Here is an 18,096-nt window from a genome sequence, read left to right as displayed (position 1 = left end):
CCTCCCCAGAGGAAGAGGGGGGGAAGCCCTCAGCCAATCAAGGGAAGGCTTTCTTTCTCTCCTCTGAAGCAGGAACTAGGAGAGACTGGCCAGAAAGAGCTGCAGTGTAAGAAACAGGAAGCAGGAAGCAGCACACAGCCAGTTGCTCTTGGGCAAGATTGGGGCCTTGCTGTATGTCTGAAGCCCCTGCTCTAGTCTATCAATGACAGTACTGTCAATGCTGACTGCCAGCGGCTCTTCAGGGTCTCAAGGACCTGTCTTCCACACAACTATGGCCTCATCCTTTTACCAGGAGATGCCAGCAACTGAACATCAGACCTTCTGCAGGTAAAGTAGATGCTTTGCCACTGAGCCACAGCCTTTCCACCAAAGCATCCTGAATACCCACTAGCTAACTAAGGTATATAACCATTCTGTCAAAGGATCTGATGGGTCACCTAGGACTTTTTGTGTGTATGCAGGGGTCATTTCGTAGAAAAAGAGCTAGGGGAACTCATTAGCATATGCCACACCCCCTGACATCAGGGGCCCGGCGGTGGACCTGCAAGGCCAGCGGGAGTGCGAGGAAGCCCCGCCAAGGCCCTCCCTGGCCCCAGGCAGGCAGGGATGGGGAGAGGCGAGGAGGAAGCAACTTACCCTCCCTCTTCTCCTGCCTCCTCCTGGCTGAATGAGGGCTGGAAGCGGGGCGGCTGGAAGCAAGGGGCGGGGCTTCATCGTGTGCCCCGCCCCCCGCACCTCACCCGGGGGAACTGCGATCCCCCGCGATCCCCCCCAAATCAACCTCTGTGTGTATGTGTGTTAATAATTGTGGTAAGGTTGCTTTCGACTTATGGCGTCCCTATGAATTAATGTCCTCCAAAACATCCTGTCCTTGGTTGAACCAATCCATCTCATGTTGAGCCTTCCTGTTTTCCTACTGCCTTCGACTTTTCCTAGCATGATTGACTTTTCCAGTGAGTCTCGTCTTCTCAGAATGTGAACAAAGTACAACAGTCTCAGTTTAGTCATTTTAGTTTCTAGGGAGGGTTCGGGCTTGCTTTGATCTAGAACACCCACTCATTTGTCTTTTTGGCAGTCAACAGTGCCCATAAAACTCTCCTCGAACACCACATTTCAAAAGAATCAACTATCTTCCTGTCAGCTTTCTTTCATTGTCCAACCTTGGAATTTTAGGGCCTATGTGTGACAGAAGGACAAAACCTATCTGTTGGGATCACAGATCTCCAGAAGTTTCTAAAAAGTAAATTGGATGCACAGTTACCATTCACATCAGGAACGCATCAGAAGGGAAAAGCAGATGTATTTACCCCTTCAAGCTCAACCAGTTTTGTTTCTCAAAATCAGGCTTCCATTGCCATTACTAACACTGTAAAGGGGAAAAGACCAGTATTTAAAGGGCATGTCTTTTTTCCCCCTTTAAAACTGCCAAAAAAAACAAAGAGGACCTGGTTTTGATTTGTGTCAGATGCTATATAGTGGAATCTCACTAGGTAGACTTTTATTTTTGAGGCTATGAGGGAGGAGAATAGTGTGCTATTTATTCCCCCCCCCCCCAAATAACCTTATGTATAAACAACATTGCCGCTGATGAAGTGGGCTCTAGGCCACAAAATGTTTATGCTGGAACAAAATCTTAAGTCTTTGAATTGTGACTAGGGCTGCCAGGTCCCCCCGGGGGGTGGGGGTTTGGCCGCTCTGAGGGCCCCTGACCCACCGACCCAGATCTGGCCACTGGAGGGAACTCCGCCCCCAAACTGCCTGAATCGGGCCGACGTTCTCGGTGTGATGATGTCACCCGGAGGTGACATCATCGCGCCGGGCACGTCGTGGGGGGATGTTCTAGCATTCGGGCTTAACCATAGAGTTTTAAGCCTGAACGATACAGCATCTCTCGATGACATGCCTGGCGTGATGACGTCACTTCTGGGTGATGTCATCACGGCTCGATGACAGCGTCATCAAGGCTCCCGGACACACAGCCTCTCCCCCCTGCTAGATGCCAGGATTATTCATGGATTATCTTGCTCTCTTACAACTTGAACACTCCTTGTCAGTGAAATATGGGCAATTCTTAAAAACCATATGTCAGGGTTCCCCAACGTGGTGTCCATGGCACCATGGCACCCACCAACACCTGGTGGGGCCAGGTAGGGCTTTTGCCCAGCAAGGCTTCTGATAGAGTATTGGAGATTTGATTGCAGATTTTTTAAATGTTACTTTGTCAGCAGCTGCCACCTCAGTACAAGGATCTACACCGCATTACTGAAGTTGTGGTGATCATTTCGAGGCTGGCTCCGCCTCCTGCAGCAGCCATTTTGTGGCAGCCATTTTGTTGCTGCGCTTGCCATGCTGTGTCTGAAGTCCAAATGTAGCCGCAGGCTCAAAAAGGTTGGGGGCCCCTGGCATATGTTGATTAAAAGATAAAAATTGGGTCTTCTCAGTCTCCATTCTCACCTTGTGTCCTCCTACAGAGGAATAGCAGGCCGCCAGCAACAGACACCATAAAAGCAGAAGCCACCCCTGCTCCAAGGGTGAGGAGATCCGGTCCATTTCCCGGTGTTGAGGGATCTGGTAAAGCTTCAAAGAGAATATTAAGAAAGTGTCATAAAGCTACAGAATCTCAATTAAAAGGGCAAAAAAGGCCACAATGCCATATACAACTATGCCAAAAAATTACCCATTACCCCCCAAATTGCCTCTCTGTCAGTTAGGAGGCCACATCCCAGCCTGGACCCCCATTCCCTGCTGCTGCTCAATGGAGTGGTAGAGGGGAAATGGAGAGGGCAATCTGGCATTGCACCAATGCACAATATCACTTCTGGTGCAAAATCAGAAGTGACACCATTGCATCTGGGCATAGGGTTACCAGACCCCTGGTCCGGGCAGGGGTTTCCCCGATTTTCTGGGCTTCTGCTTGCCGCCGGTCAGCTGGCTGGTGGGGAAGCCCTGCCCCAAACAGGGATGTCATGTGATGTCATCACATCAGGGACATTGTGCGACGTCCCCGCCCACCCCTGGAATGCCCCCAAATCCCCCCCACTGGCAAGCCGAGGAGACTTGGCAGCCCTAGTCTGTGCAGCTCTTTAGGAGTCACCCTAAACTCTATGGTTTAACTCTGGGATTCACCGAAAATTCCGTGACATAATCACAGAATTTTTGGTGAATCATAAAAAGTTGCCCAAAGGAATACTGTCACTTCCAGTTTTGCATTAGAAGTCATGTCATGCATCAGCATGTCACCAAACCTCTTGTCCCTGCCCTCCCCCGCTCCCGGATATGCCTGCCAGGGCTGGGAACGCTGCTGTCAACCCTCCTGCCTCTACACCAGGGTCCCCAACCTTTACAAGTCTGTGGGCACTTTTGGAACTCTCTGACATAGCACTGTGGACTCAGCCACAACATGGCTGACACAAAATGGCTGCTGCAGGAGGCAGAGCCAGCCACAAAATGGCTGCTGCAGCTTACCTTCAGTCATGCTGTGAAGATGCTTGTGCTGTGGTGGCAGCTGCTGCCAAAGCAGTGTCTTTAAAGATCTGCACAGCTAATCACATCTCCAATGGCTGATCAGAAGCCTTGCTGGGCAAAAGCCATAGCTGGCCCTGCCCACTTTTTAAAAATACTTGAGAAGTACCAAGAAAGGTATCAGGGAGCACCATGGCATACCTGGGTGCCACATTGGGAACACCTCAGGGCTATTTTTGGGCAGGAACGCACAGGAACGGAGTTCCAGCTGGCTCCTGAGTTGGCCACGTCCAGCAGGAACTAATTAGCATAATAAGCCACACCCAACAGCAGAAACTCATTAGGATTGGCTACATTAGGGGGGTGTGGCCTAACATGCAAAGGAGTTCCTGCTACAAAAAAAGCCCTGGGTTTTGACAACAAAGTAAACAGAATAAGAAGCAAAAGGTGGGTGTGGCTGGATGACCACACTTCTGGTAACACGGGGGTGTGGCCTATTATGCTAATGAGTTCCTGCTGGGCTTTTTCTACAAAAAAAAGCCCTGCTCTAGACCCTTGTGGGAGGTTTTCCTTCTCATAGAAATTAGTGTTCCATGCCCCACAAATTAGTAGTGCTGCCAAAGGCTGCAGTCACACACACGAAATAATCCACTTTCAATGCACTTTTAATGCACTTTCCAACTGGATTTTGCCAGTTCACATAGTAAAATCCAGTTGGAAAGTGCACTGAAAGTGGATTAAAAGTGGATCATTTTGTGTGTGTGACCGCAGCCATAACCCTGTGACTGAATTCGCATGTGCCACTGAAAGCTCTTTTTCTGTTAATGTGCAGTTTGCAATGTGCTTGAGCTGGGTTTCTGAACTGACTGACAGATATGCAGGAAGGTAGATTTACAATGGCATCTCAGCCTTTATATGCTTGAAAATATACAAGGAATTGGCCCTTCCTTCTCCACAGTTAGAATGCTCAACAATCCATGAAAGCAGTTCAACCAGCATCTAGGCGGCAGCCTGCAGGCAGCAAACATTCTGAGGCTGCTCCCAGCACCGCTTCCACTCCCTGCCCCCTCCACCACCTCTGCCCTCAGAGCCATAACAGTGCATCCTTCATGCCCTCTCGTTCTCAGCCCTCTCAAAAAACAGATGCCACAAGTAGGGTTGCCAAGTCCATCTTCCACCCCCAGCGGGGGAGTTTGGGGGCGTTCCTGGAGGGGGCGGGGCATCCCCGATGTGATGACGTCACGTTGGGGATGTCTGCCGCCCCGCCCCCCCATCCGCCTGCACGTCGGATCTCCACAAACGGCAGTTCCCTGCACTTAAAGGAGCCGGCGTTTCCCTTTTAAATGCAGGAGCTGGCGTTTACCCTTTAAGAGCAGCAGCATTTCCCTTTTAAGAGCACGAAGCTGGCATTTCCTTGCGGCTTGGGAGGAAACACAGGCTTGGGAGGAAACACGGGTTCCACACACTTAAAGGGAGAGAGAGGGGTGGGTGTTGGGGGCGGGGCTTCCTGGGTGGCGGGTAGACTCCCCCAAAAAACGGGGGACCCCTTGCAAACTGGGAGGTTTGGCAACCCTAGCCACAAGTGCCCAGTAGGGCTTCCCAAACACTTGCATGATTTGTTTCTCGCTGCTGGATCTAGTCCATCTAGTTCAGCATCCTGTCTCACACAATGGCCAACTAGTTCCTCTGGAGAGCCAACCACAGGGCACGGAGGCCGAGGCCTTCCCCTGAGGGTGCCTCCTGGCTCTAGGATTCAGAGGCTTAGTGCCTCTCAGTGTGGAGGTTCCCCTCAGCAACCATGGCTAGTAGCCATTGATAGACTTATCCTCCACGAATCCTCTTGGACTATCCTTGTAGAACCTGTACCCCAATTTGAAAAATGTTGCTGTTGCTGAGTCTTCAACCAATGAACCTTCATTAGGGTTGCCAGCTCTGGGCTGGGAAATACCTGGAGATTTGGAGGGTGGAATGTGGGGAGGGTGGGGTTTGGGGAAGGGAGGGGCCTCAGTGGGGTGCAATGCCATGGGGTCCACCCTCCAAAGCAGCCATTTTCTCCAGGGGAGCTGATCTTGGTTGTGATTGTCTGGAGATCAGTTCTAATAGCTAGAGATCTCCAGGTGCTACCTGGAGGCTGGGGACCCTAACCTTCATTCACTCTGACCAGATAAGCCATCTACAAAAAGCCAGCTATGTCGATTACCTCCTCTGTCCAGTACTTGAAGCTCTGTCCCATTCCCCGAGGTTGCCGGTAGACCGTGGATTTCCACCACACATCGATACATCCCTGAGTCGTTAAGTTTCAGATGCCGTATCTCTATATCTGCTCTTCTCTCTGAGAGGAAGTGCTGGTCGGACATGCCATTCACCCTTCCCATGAATTCTGGGGTGGTATTTTTGACCAACAAGCTTTGATTCTTCACCCACTGGTAGCTGCCAACCTTTGGCTCCTGGGCAGAGTTGTAGGAGCAGTGCAAAGTGACAGAACCACCTTCAGTGCCTTGAGCAAAGCTGGGTTGGGAGACCACTAGGCCCTGAGGCCCAGAAACTATAAGAATGAGGACAGAAAAATTATGAGGTAAGAGACAGGGGGGAATTCAGATGTCCCTGTCATTCTTTACTCAAGTTCCCAGATGGCTCAGTGTCCCCAGCTTCATCCCACCAACTGAGTGGCCTTCTTGCTGGCCTCCTAGCTCAGAAACTCTCACAGAACCGTCCAGCAAGGACAGCTATTAGGGCATACCTGTAATAAGTAGGGTAGTGAACAAATGACCTGACAGGGATATTGTCAGATCTCAAAAGTTAAACAAGGTTGGCCCAGGTTAGTACATGGATGAAACACCGCCAAGGAAGTCCAACATTGCCATGCAGAGGGAGGCAATGACAAACTATTTCTGGGCCCCGTCCCACGGAGAATTTGCCGCACGAAAGGCATGAGTGCTGGGCGGATTTTCAGGGCGCGATCACACCGTAACATCTGGCAAGTGTAGCGCACCCATGGCCAACCTGTGGCGTGCCGCCGAAGATACGCAGTTAAAAAGTACCTGCAAAGATCTACTAGCAAATGGTTTGCCACGGGCTGCAGACGGACTCGTTCGGTGTGATCACGCCGGCGCGTGCCTATTCCCTCCGGCCATCCTCTTTGCAGCGCGTGCCGAAGGACGAAACCCCGGTGCGCAGCTGTCACGTCTGATTGCATAATGGCGCATCAGAAAGCGACGGCGCAAATAGCCATTCCTCCCCCCCCCGGCGCGCATTTTCCAGCACGTGTGGCCGGGGCCTCTGTTTGTCTCTTGCTTTGAAAACCTTATGGAGTCACATTAAGTTTGCTGTGACTTGATGGCACTTTCCACCACCGGTGACTGAACACCCAAAAGATGCCTCCTCTCAGGGACTCCACTTAATGGAGGAAAACATCGCCCAACAACCTAAAGGACTCATTCTCCAGATCCCACCTTTAAAACCCTCTCTTGAATTCCCATGAAGACAGGGTGTATTGAATTACCATCTGCTCACCTCCTTTCGTCACTTGAAGTTCAGTCCCCTTTCCTGAAGTTTCCCGTAGACCGTGAATGTTGACCACACATCGATACATCCCCGAGTCATTAAGTCTGAGGTTCTGTATCTCTATATCTGCCCTCTTCTCCAAGAGGAAGCCTTGATCTGAGGTGCAATTCACCCTCCCCGTAAAGTCCTGGGAGGTGCTTTTGACCACTAGGCCGGGATCCTTCACCCACCAGTAGCTGCCAACCTTTGACTCAAAAGTGATGTTGTAGGAACACCTTAAGGTGACAGAGCCGCCTTCAGTGCCTTGTGCAGAACTGGGTTGGGAGACCACGAGATCCTGAGGCCGAGAAACTGTGAGAACAGGGAAGAAAGGCGCATGAAGGAAGACACTTAGCCCTTCAGACCATCTTCAGAGCAGGTACTATTGGGGGTGTGAGACGTGTCTGGCAGAGGACAATCGCTGTATGGACATATATTGTTGCTGCTGTATTTATTGTTATTATTGTTGCTTGTTCTTAATATTTTAGAACTCCATCTTGAATTTTATAGTTAAATAACTTTGGAGCACCGTCAAGTAAATTTTAGTGAATTGTATTTATTGTATTGTATGTTGTTCTGTACTGTTTTAATGTTTTAACTTGGGCATTCGTGCCCCTTGTGAGCTGCCCTGAGCCTTCGGGGAGGGCGGGGTATAAATTTAAAGATAAATAAAAATAAATAAATAAAATTCTGCACAATCAAGCATCTGCTGTCATAGTTGTCCTCTTCTTGTTAGATCTTTTTTCAAAATTTATTTCATTTATATTATGCCTTTTGTCCCTAATGGAGACCCAAAGCAGTAGCTTATGTTACTCTCCTCTCATCCATTTTATCTTCACAACAACGCTATGAGGTACATTAGACTGAGCATGTGTGACTGGCCAGTGGTCACCCAGCAAACATTAAGGGTAGAATGGAACCAGATCTCACTCTGACACTCCAACCACATCACCACAGTGTTGCAGGGCTATTACACCTTCTGAACATCCAAAGAGGAACATACTGTACCTAGGAATATAGGATACTTCTCTCAGATGGCATATCTGTTGCTATTGTGTTTATTATGTAGAATGTGGTTGTGTTGGTATCATGGGAAGCCACTTGGCTAATCCAGATGATAGTAATGTTACTAAATGTCCCCCCTCCAAAAAAGATCCCAAGCTGTTCCTGAGCCTATAACAGCAGCCTGGCGTGCAAAATTATGCAGATAATACCGTAATCCATGCTGCAAAAGGTTTATTATCTCCTGATATGTAGTGATTAAGCAACAGACCAGAACATGATTTAAAAAATGACAACCCTATCTGCCATTATGAATAGCATCTAAGAAGAGAAGAAGAAGAGTTGGATTTATACCCCGCAGAGCTTTACCCCGCCCTTCACTACCTGAAGGAGTCTCAGAGGGGCTTACTATCTCCTTCCCTTCCTCTCCCCACAACAGACACCCTGTGAGGTAGGTGGGGCTGAGAGAGCTCTGAGAGAACTGCTGGTGAGAGAACAGCTCTGAAAGAACCTGTGACTGACTCAAGGTCACTCAGCAGCTCCCTGCCATTCTGACATAATGTTAATTTCCCTTAATAAAAAAATAGCCTGTTTTTGTACAACCAGGTGTTTCAGAGAACATTCAGAAATACAGCTCTACAAACTAAACAGCAGATCCTCACTCTTTGTGGGAGACCCATCCCCAGGATAGCAACGACTGAGAGGCAGGGGTGTGGCTCCCAGTAGCAAAGTGACCATCTTTCCTGAGAAATCTCATGATGTAGGGATTATGATGTTGGCGCTGGGAGTAAAAACGGATGGAGACCATGTCGTGTGATCGGACTGTGGACCACAAATAAGTGAAATCACAAGTCATAAAATCTGAGACAGGCAAAGGTCTCTTGTGCAATGAAAACATCACTTAGAAGATGCTTGGGCGTTCTTAGCAAAATTTCAGTCCGGGCAAGATGGAGTGGCACCTGGTGGTGGCTGCTACTTTCTCTGGCCTATCGAATGGCCACTAGCATGTGGGAGAGAGGACTCTCCCAAGCACTCCTGTGGCATACTTCTAAGCAGGGCTATTTTGGGGCAGGAACGCACAGGAACGGAGTTCTGGCTGGCTCCCAAGTTGGCCACGCCCAGCAGGAACTCATTAGCATAATAGGCCACACCCAACCGCAGAAACTCATTAGGATTGGCTACATTAGGGGGGTGTGGCCTAACATGCAAAGGAGTTCCTGCTACAAAAAAAAGTCCTGGGTTTTGACAACAAACAAGGTAAACAGAATAACAAGCAAAAGGTGGGTGTGGCTGGATGACCACACTTCTGGTAACATGGGGGTGCGTCCTAATGTGCTAATGAGCTGTGCTGGCAGGGGTGTGGCCTAATATGCTAATGAGTTCCTGGTGTGTGTGTCCTATTATGCTAATGAGTTCCTGCTGGGCTTTTTCTACAAAAAGAGCCCTGCTTCTAAGTCTCAGTACGTAGCATTGCCAGGTCTCCTCCAACCACCACTAGGGGATGGGGAAGTAGAGTTACCATATCCTGGCTGGGAAACTGCTGGAGATTTAGGGATGGAGGCTATGGACGATAGAAACCTCAGTGGGGTGTAATGTGACAGAGCTTACCCTCCAAAGCATCCATTTTCTTCAGGGGAAATGATCTTGGTCATCTGGAGATAAGCTGTAATTCCAGGGGATCCCCAGGTCCCACCTGGAGGCTGGCATCCCTAGTCAGTAGAGGGACTGACTCTCATGTCTAACTTCATTTGCAACACTTGATGGTTCCAAAACCAAGTGGTATTTCTGCCTGCCCTCCCCCTGCTATTTTCCTTCTGTTGAATACCCAGAAGTGATGTTACGTTGATTAAAGAATGCCAATGAGATGCTCCAGAATTCAGCCTAGATGCTGTACTTTTACCAACAGGAGGATTGAGGACAGGGAAATGGGGGCACGCAACGTCAACTATGTTCCTACTGGGGAAAATCCAGAAGCTGAGTTCCCTCTAAGCTGTGGCATCTCGTGAGCAAAAATTCTACTTTGTGAGCTACTGGCACTAAAGCTGTGAGCAAGTGATTTGGCTGCTGCATAAATTAGTTTGCTCTGGAGCCCTCCTTCCTGAGCTGAGACAGAAATGTGTGAGCCAGAGGCTAAAAAACTGTGAGCTAGCTCACACTAACTCAGCTTAGAGGGAACACTGCCCAGAAGTGACATAGAGTAACTCTAGGAATTGCGGGAAACTCTATGGGTTGCGAAGAGTCGGACTCGACTGTGCGACTGAACAACAACAACTATGGTAAAACCCAGAGCCACAATTCCTAGATTCTTCTGATTCCTAGAGCTACCCTATGTAATTTCTGGGGTTTCCCCCCCCAGAAGTAGCACAGAGAGACAGCCAACATTGCCATTTAAAAAAACAAAACAAAAAACCTGGGAATGGGGGATTCCCTGCCCCAGCGGGGGAACTGACATGCATAGGTTTTTACCATTATTTGTTCCTAGGTATTCACTAGAAATAATGTTCCCCCTCCCTCCCCTTCTCATAGATGGCTGGCAACCCTAACCCACCTATCAGGAAACAGAGTTCCCAGCATGGGACTCATATATCTATTGCATGTCACAATGAAAGTCCTTTGTGGCGGGGCGGTATGCAACCTGAGGACTTTGTGAAGTATTGTTGAGCCCTTAGAAGACTCTCCAAAATGCAGATTAGGCACTTCTCCTGTATACTTCAAGATATCTTTTCTCCCGCCCCCATCCCTGCCTATCCAGCTTGATGAAGAGCTCTGAAGAACTCAAAGCCTGCTGGATGTTTTATTACATTGGTTGGTTCTAACAAAAAGGTATTACCTAAGTAATTGTCTTTGGAATTTTTAAAAATTTGATTCAATACCTAATATTTTCATGCAAGCCCATGGACCAGACCGTTGCTGGGTTTGTTTTATAGGTTTAAAAGGTATTTTGGAGGGAGCAATTGATGTCACCAATGTAGGGCTTGTAGGAGCATTAAAGGTAAAGGTAAAGGTTCCCTTGCTTGAAAGCCAGTCGAATCCGACTCTAGGGTTGCGGTGCTCATCTCCGTTTCAAAGCCGAAGAGCCAGCGCTGTCCGAAGACGTTTCCGTGGTCATGTGGCCGGCATGACTAAACACCAAGGGAGCATTAGGTGAGATATAAAATGTAGTTCAACCATACTCACCTGAACACTCAAAAAAACACTTTCGGACAGGCTTCATTACTGCCAAGTAAACCTTTTGAGCCCTGACCTGGATGGCCAAGGCTTACTGGGATCTTGTCATAACTCAGAAGCTGAACAGGATCATCCCTGGTTGCAGGGCTATTTTTGGGCAGGAACGCACAGGAACAGAGTTCCGGCTGGCTCCCAAGTTGGCCACACCCAGCAGGAACTCATTAGCATGATAGGCCACACCCAACAGCAGAAACTCATTAGGATTGGCTACATTAGGGGTGTGTGGCCTAACATGCAAAGGAGTTCCTGCTACAAAAAAGCCCTGGGTTTTGACAACAAAGAAGGTAAACAGAATAAGAAGCAAAAGGTGGGTGTGGCTGGATGAGCACACTTCTGGTAACACGGGGGTGTGGCCTAATATGCCAGTGAGCTGTGCTGTCAGGGGTGTGGCCTAATAGGCTAATAAGTTTCTGCTGTTGGGTGTGGCCTATTATGCTAATGAGTTCCTGCTGGGCTTTTTCCACAAAAAAGCCCTGCTGGTTAGTACTTGGATGGGAGATCACCAAGGAAGTCTGGTGTCACTATGCAGAGGAAGGCAGTGGCAAACCACCTCTGCTTCTCTCTTGCTTTCAAAACCCTGGAGGGTCACCAATGTCAGCTGCAACTTGATGGCACTTTCCACCACTGTTTTTCAGCAAACCAATTTCCTCTGTTGACTACAAGGATTTTATACGTGCTGACTGAAACAGGCAAGCAGACACAGCCATGCCTGCCTTCTTTTTTTCGTATAAATCTATATTTGCACTGGACTGTGCGTTTGTTTGTTTGTTTGTTTGTTTGTTTTGAACTTTTACCCCGCCCTCCCAGCCAAAGCCAGCTCAGGGCAGGCTTACAAAACAGATAATTACATTAAAAACACAAGTTACGATTAAAGCAATTCTAAAACCATAATAAAGTGCTAGTGATCGTTGTTATCCATAAATGGTAGCAGCCATCATTCACAGTTCTCAGCTTGCCGTCAGCTCACAGTATTCGTTTTGGTTGTTCCTGCATTACTTATTGTTCTTTAGGCTATTGATGGCAGTTTCCAGAATCCAGGGCCCTCTGTTGAGTTTTCAACAGCTCGGCCCAATAAACTATTCATTGGCTGCTGTCACACGGAACATTAGGCTTGCTAGAGGGACGGAAGATAGGCAGATTTTCCGGGCGCAATCTCACCGCCACATCTGGGAAGCATTGAGCTAAAGTGGCGAACCCGAGGCTTAACCGCAGAAGATGCGAGATAAAAAACTAGTACCTCGGAGGTACTAGTTTCCTGAAACCGCGGGGCAAGGGCGGGCGTCTGATCGCGTTTCCAGTGGTAGTTCCAGCGCCCGCCCATGTCCCCTCGGAAAAAGGTTTTTTTTTCAAAGTCTCCACGGATGCGCACAAGCACCCAAGGGAGCATGCGCACATTTGAGGTTTTTTTTAAAAAAACCCAACCCCGTTTGCCCCGCGCCCCGCTTCTTTGCCGCGCCGCAGGACTGTGGAGTGATCGGCACCTCCCCCCTACCACGGGACCTCCACGGGACCTCCATCGGTAGGTCTGCTCGAGCAACCGCGCGGTTTTTAGCCCCAGGGCTAACAGCCACGTTTCTCCCCCCCCCCCGCATTTTCCTGCCCGTGTGGCCGGGACCATTGATATTATTTACATCCTATCTCCCTGCTAGGATGCTAGTGGCTAGGACCTGGTGAGAGATGGGGTTATTGGGGGCAACACAGATTTGGGCAATGAAGTCACTGTTCCTTTAAATGGGGCTAATCTAAATTGGATACACCTGTTTCTTTCCCTGTTGAGCTTTAAATTGGCATGCATCTTCGCCTTTATCTTTGAGAACCTATGATTTGCTTCTTACACTATGAACCTTGTGGTCTGTTGAAATTGCTGTAATCAGGGTGAGTGTGTATTTCAGGCAGGTTTCTTTAAAACCAATTTATATGTGTTTTCGAGGTTAGGCATTTGTGTAAATCTCTTTACAGTGCCACTTACACAGCCGGCAAACTGAAGAAGTTGAAAGAAACACATCTTCTAAGTATCTAGAATGGGCGTCTTTGCAAAGACTGTTTGGACAATATTATGACTACCGTATATACTCGAGTATAAGCCGACTTTTTCAGCACATTTTTTGTGCTGAAAAAGCACCCCCTCGGCTTATACTCAAGTGAGAAAAAAAATGGCCCCAGAAAATGCCGCCGCTCCGCAGCCAGATATCAGCCTGTAGTCACTGCAGCCCGCCTGCCTAAACTGATCTAGTCACTGCAGCCCGCCCGCCTAAACTGGTTGCTAGATCGTGCCAATAATAACAGCGGAGTTAAAAGACCTCCTCCGCTCAGCAGAACACCAGAAGCCGCCGCTGCCCGCCCCGCCTCCACTGGTTGCTAGATCGCCTGCTGATTGGCGTCTAGCAACCAGTGACGTCAGAGAGAGGAGACCAAGGCGGACGTCCTCCTCCGCGCCTTTTCCGTGCCGTACTGGGCAAGAACTTGCCCACATCTGTGTGCTAGTTCGTGGGGTGCATCGCATACAGTTTCTACTGTAAATTGACCTCTTTTAAGAACTATAACTAGGGCGTACAGTATATTTTGAGAATTAAACCGCTATGGTATGGCATTCCTTTTCAGAGTCTTCTTTTTTTTATCCTGTTAGAAATGGATCCCAATACTTCTAATCCTGGACCAAAACAAAAACGCAGGTCATACGAAGCTGGTTTCAAACTTAATTTTATTGGTATCTATTATTTCTGAAATTTACCAGTAGCTGCTGCATTTCGCATTTCCCACCCTAGGCTTATACTCGAGTCAATACTTTTTCCCAGTTTTTTGTGGTAAAATTAGGAGTCTCGGCTTATACTCGGGTCGGCTTATACTCGAGTATATACGGTATTCATTTTTAGCATCGCTATCCTTCCCATCATTGAAATATGCAGGTCTTTCCATTTAGACAGATATTTTCTAATTTCGGCGGGATCCCACGGATCCCCCGGCCGAGCCGCCTTTTCTCCCTGGCGCGATCAAACGCCGGAGAGAAAAGACGGCTCTAACCGGGAGCCGGCCGAACTGCGCATGCCTGAGCATGCGCAGTTCGTCTCCGGCCCGGGGTTGTGCCGGCGCGTCCTTGCGCCGGCGATCAGACGGCCGGGAAGAGGCGCTGCATCCACTTGAACCACCGAGATCGGTGGTTCAGTTTGCGGCGCGGTTTCCCCTAGAAGAGACAGTTCGGGGACGGTTTCACGGCGCTTCCCAGATGTTGCGGTGTGATCGCGCCGGTTTGAACCGCCCCGAACTGTCCCGCTCCCGGACCAAATAGGTAAGTGTGAACGGGGCCATTGTTTGGCAATTTTTGATGGTGTTTTCTACTGGCAGAATTTGTATATTTAGGGCTACTGTTCCTAATATGGCCAACAAGCCTTAAACAGGATTGTTACTGAATCTCAGGAACATGCTGTTTTGGTGTGTAAATTCCTATTTCTGACAATGGATTCTCCCTACTCATAAGGAAACCAGTTTCCCAACCATATTAATAATATTCAATAGAAACTATATCAATGAAATGGACACCAGTTTTTGTGCCGATAGCTTTTGTATCAGCATGGTGCGAGCATTCATAAGCAATTGCCTCACTCATAGGAAGGTGCTTGGTTTGGAACCTCCCAACATTTTATAATCCTATGGCAGCCATTTTGTGATTAGTTCACTCCCCTCCATGGCAGCCATTTTGTATTTGTTTACTCCCCCTTCCAATACAGCCATTTTGTGAATAGTTTACTCCCTCCCCCTCCAATGCAGCCATTTTGTGATTAGTTTACACCCCCCACGGCAGCCATTTTGTGGTGGTACCCGCCAAGCATTCTCAAAATTCCAAAAGTACCCTCAGGCTTGACAGGATTGGGGGCGACTGGCCTTGAGAAAGAAAGGGAGTTGAGAAGCAGATACTGCTGCTTCTTCCTTACAATTCTCACTGCTTGTTCACTCAAAGAGGGCAAGCAAACAGCAGCTACTAATAGGGCTTCCTGGCACTAGTGGGAGCTTATTGGGATGAGACAGGGGGATGGCAAGCATGGTGCAACAGGGCAACATCACCTATGGGTGAAAACCCAGATGTGATGTCATGTGTAGAGCGATGCTCTAAGAATTTCCCCAATGTCTATGGTAAAAACCATAGAGATTAGGAAGATTCATTGAGAGTCTCTTGACACCGTGATGGGGAGTCATTTTCCTCCCCCAGCCTCTTCGGGTTTTGACAGGGGACAGGGGACACCTGTGTGGGTCTGCTTGCCTATAGTGAGTGAGCAAATGGCAACTTTGCAACTAGACAGACAAGAAACAGCAAAGCCGGACACCTGTGGGGCTTAGCAAGGAGCTCCCTCCTCTGGTATGGTTCTCAGCACGTACCTGAAGGTCCTGACCCCTGACACAGGCCCCAGTTGGCATTTGACAAGATCCCAAGACTTGTGAGCTCAATAAATTAGGCAAGCAATCAAATCAAGATGCCAGCCACGACATGAGGCTCAAAATTCCCCAAGAATCACCTGGGAACGTGAACTAGAGAGACAAATCCCTTCCCCACCCGCACATAGCCAGCTCCTGAACAGAAGCCATCCGTCAGATCCACCCATTCCAACAAATCTGTTCAACAGAGCAACATTCTAAACAGATGCAAGGTAACAAACCCTTTTTTTACAGGTACTGCAGCTACACCTTCCAAGTACAGACCTTACGGTGAAGCTTGTCTTGTCCCTTTATCGGCATCCTAGGACAAGTTTCTCCTGTTAAAATCCTTTGTGGCAACTTGGTCTCGAACACCAGCACAGGCAGTAAGAGCTCTGGCAAACCTGGTGATCTACCAGGGACACAGCTGAGTGTGGACCCTCTTCCTAGGAAGAGGGCAGTACATATCGATATCCTGGTTTCAGATTTTTCCCATGGGGGGAACGGGAAAGGATGGGAATCAGAGGAGTCAGCCAGGACACAACAGGTTATCTATCAGTAGTAAAGAAAAGCCCAGAACCTTGCAGAAAGCCAACGCAAACAATGTCAGTCCAGTTGCCTCCCCTCTACCGTGTTCCTTCCGCCAACCTGCATGTATGTTAGAGAGAGAAAAGGAGAAGAGCGAAGGAGAGAGGAGCCGTGGCTCAGTGGTAGAGGCTCTGCTCAGCATGCGGGAGGTCTCAGGTTCTATCCCCAGCATCTCCAGTTAAAGATAAGTTTGTAGGTGATGTGAAAGACCTCTGCCTGAGACCACAGAGAGCTGCCACCAGTCTGGTTAGACCAAGAGTCCGATTTAGTATAAAGCAGCTTCATGCGTTCATGAAGCTACCCTCTCTTTGCTCTCTGCTCTCCGAGTCTGTGAGCATAATGCATGGTTTATCTGAAAATGTATGCATTTGATGTATGTATGTGAGAGTTCCCGTGTGAGACAGCGAGAGCACATGGCCCGGGGAGGGGAGGGGGGCATCCCATCCCTCTGCTTCCTCCTCCCCACTGGGAATTATTCCTCCTCTTACCTCTGATCAAAGCCAACATCAGTGGGAGGATTTTCCTATCCATCATTTCTGCAGGATCTAAGACAGAGGGAAACTAACACAGGGGGGAAACTGAAATGCATATTTGGGGGGGGAGGAGGAGGAACAGAGGGGGAGGGCACCACGTTTCTTGTCTTCGATTGACAGCTCCTATTCAGCCAGCCCCTGTTCTAAACTGAGGCTTCCTGTACTGGGGAAGGAGGCAGAGTCGATAGTCTCCTGTGGTGGGGGTGAGGACAGGCTGGGGGGGACAAGACCAACAGGGTTATTTTATTTACTTTATTTACACTATTTATACCCCGCCTTTCTTCCTTCACAAAGGGCCACCAAGGTAATTAGCAAGGGTTAGAACTTATGAGGAAGGAGGAGGAGGAGGAAAGGAGGTATTTGTGAATTTCCAGCATTGTGCAGGGGGTTGGACTAGATGACCCTGGAGGTCCCTTCCAACTTGAGGAGGAGGAAGAGATTGGATTTATACCCCAGCCTTCACTACCTGAAGGAGTCTCAGAGTGGCTTACAATCCCTTTCCCTTTCCCTCCCCACAACAGACACCCTGTGAGGTAGGTGGGGCTGAGAGAGCTCTGAGAGAACTGCCATTGAGAGAACAGCTCTGAAAGAACTTGTGACTGACCCAAGGTCACACCAGCAGCTGCATGTGGAGGAGTGGAGAATCAAACCCAGTTCTCCCAGATTAGAGTCTGTGCTTCTAACCACTACACCAAAATGGCCAAGAACCAGCACCTCTGTGGCACATACTTGATATAGATTAGTTACCATGGGTATAGGATGACTGCTGAAGTTTGTGGTGTGCCAGAAACCTTTCTTGGGATAAAACACTGAGATTTTTTTCCTTGGACAGTGCCTTCAGCTGCTGCCCCATCTCTATCCCTCCTACATACAGATCCTGATATCCTTCACCTGTGTTCCCTGAAGCCCCTTAAAATTATATTGTCAGGGCTGCTGCGGTCATCTTTTGAACACTGGAAGCTGCCTCCTAGCACCCAGTACACATGACCCCTCCTGGCATTGACAGAATGTACACAGAGGGAGAGCTGGCATGAGTGTGCTGGCCCATCCCCCACCAGCACATGATCACTGACTCATGAAGATGGTGCCTACATGTTAGGTTTGCCAGAACACCCCCCCCAGTAGAGGTGGGGGTCCACCACTACCAAGCCCCACCTCCCCACCACTGATCAGCTGGCCAGCTGAGGGGAACTTACCCTGGAAAAGAGAGAGATCCATCCAACATGCAGCAACATGTCTACATCACTGTCCACATGACCTGGAAAGTGACACCATTACATCTGGGGCATTCAGTGACACTCTGGTATTTGGGCAAAAACTCTATGGTAGAAAC

Source organism: Gekko japonicus, unplaced genomic scaffold (assembly GCF_001447785.1).
Source record: "Gekko japonicus isolate JY-2015 unplaced genomic scaffold, Gekko_japonicus_V1.1 scaffold1152, whole genome shotgun sequence".
NCBI lineage: Eukaryota > Metazoa > Chordata > Lepidosauria > Squamata > Gekkonidae > Gekko > Gekko japonicus.
This window is presented reverse-complemented; position numbering follows the sequence as displayed.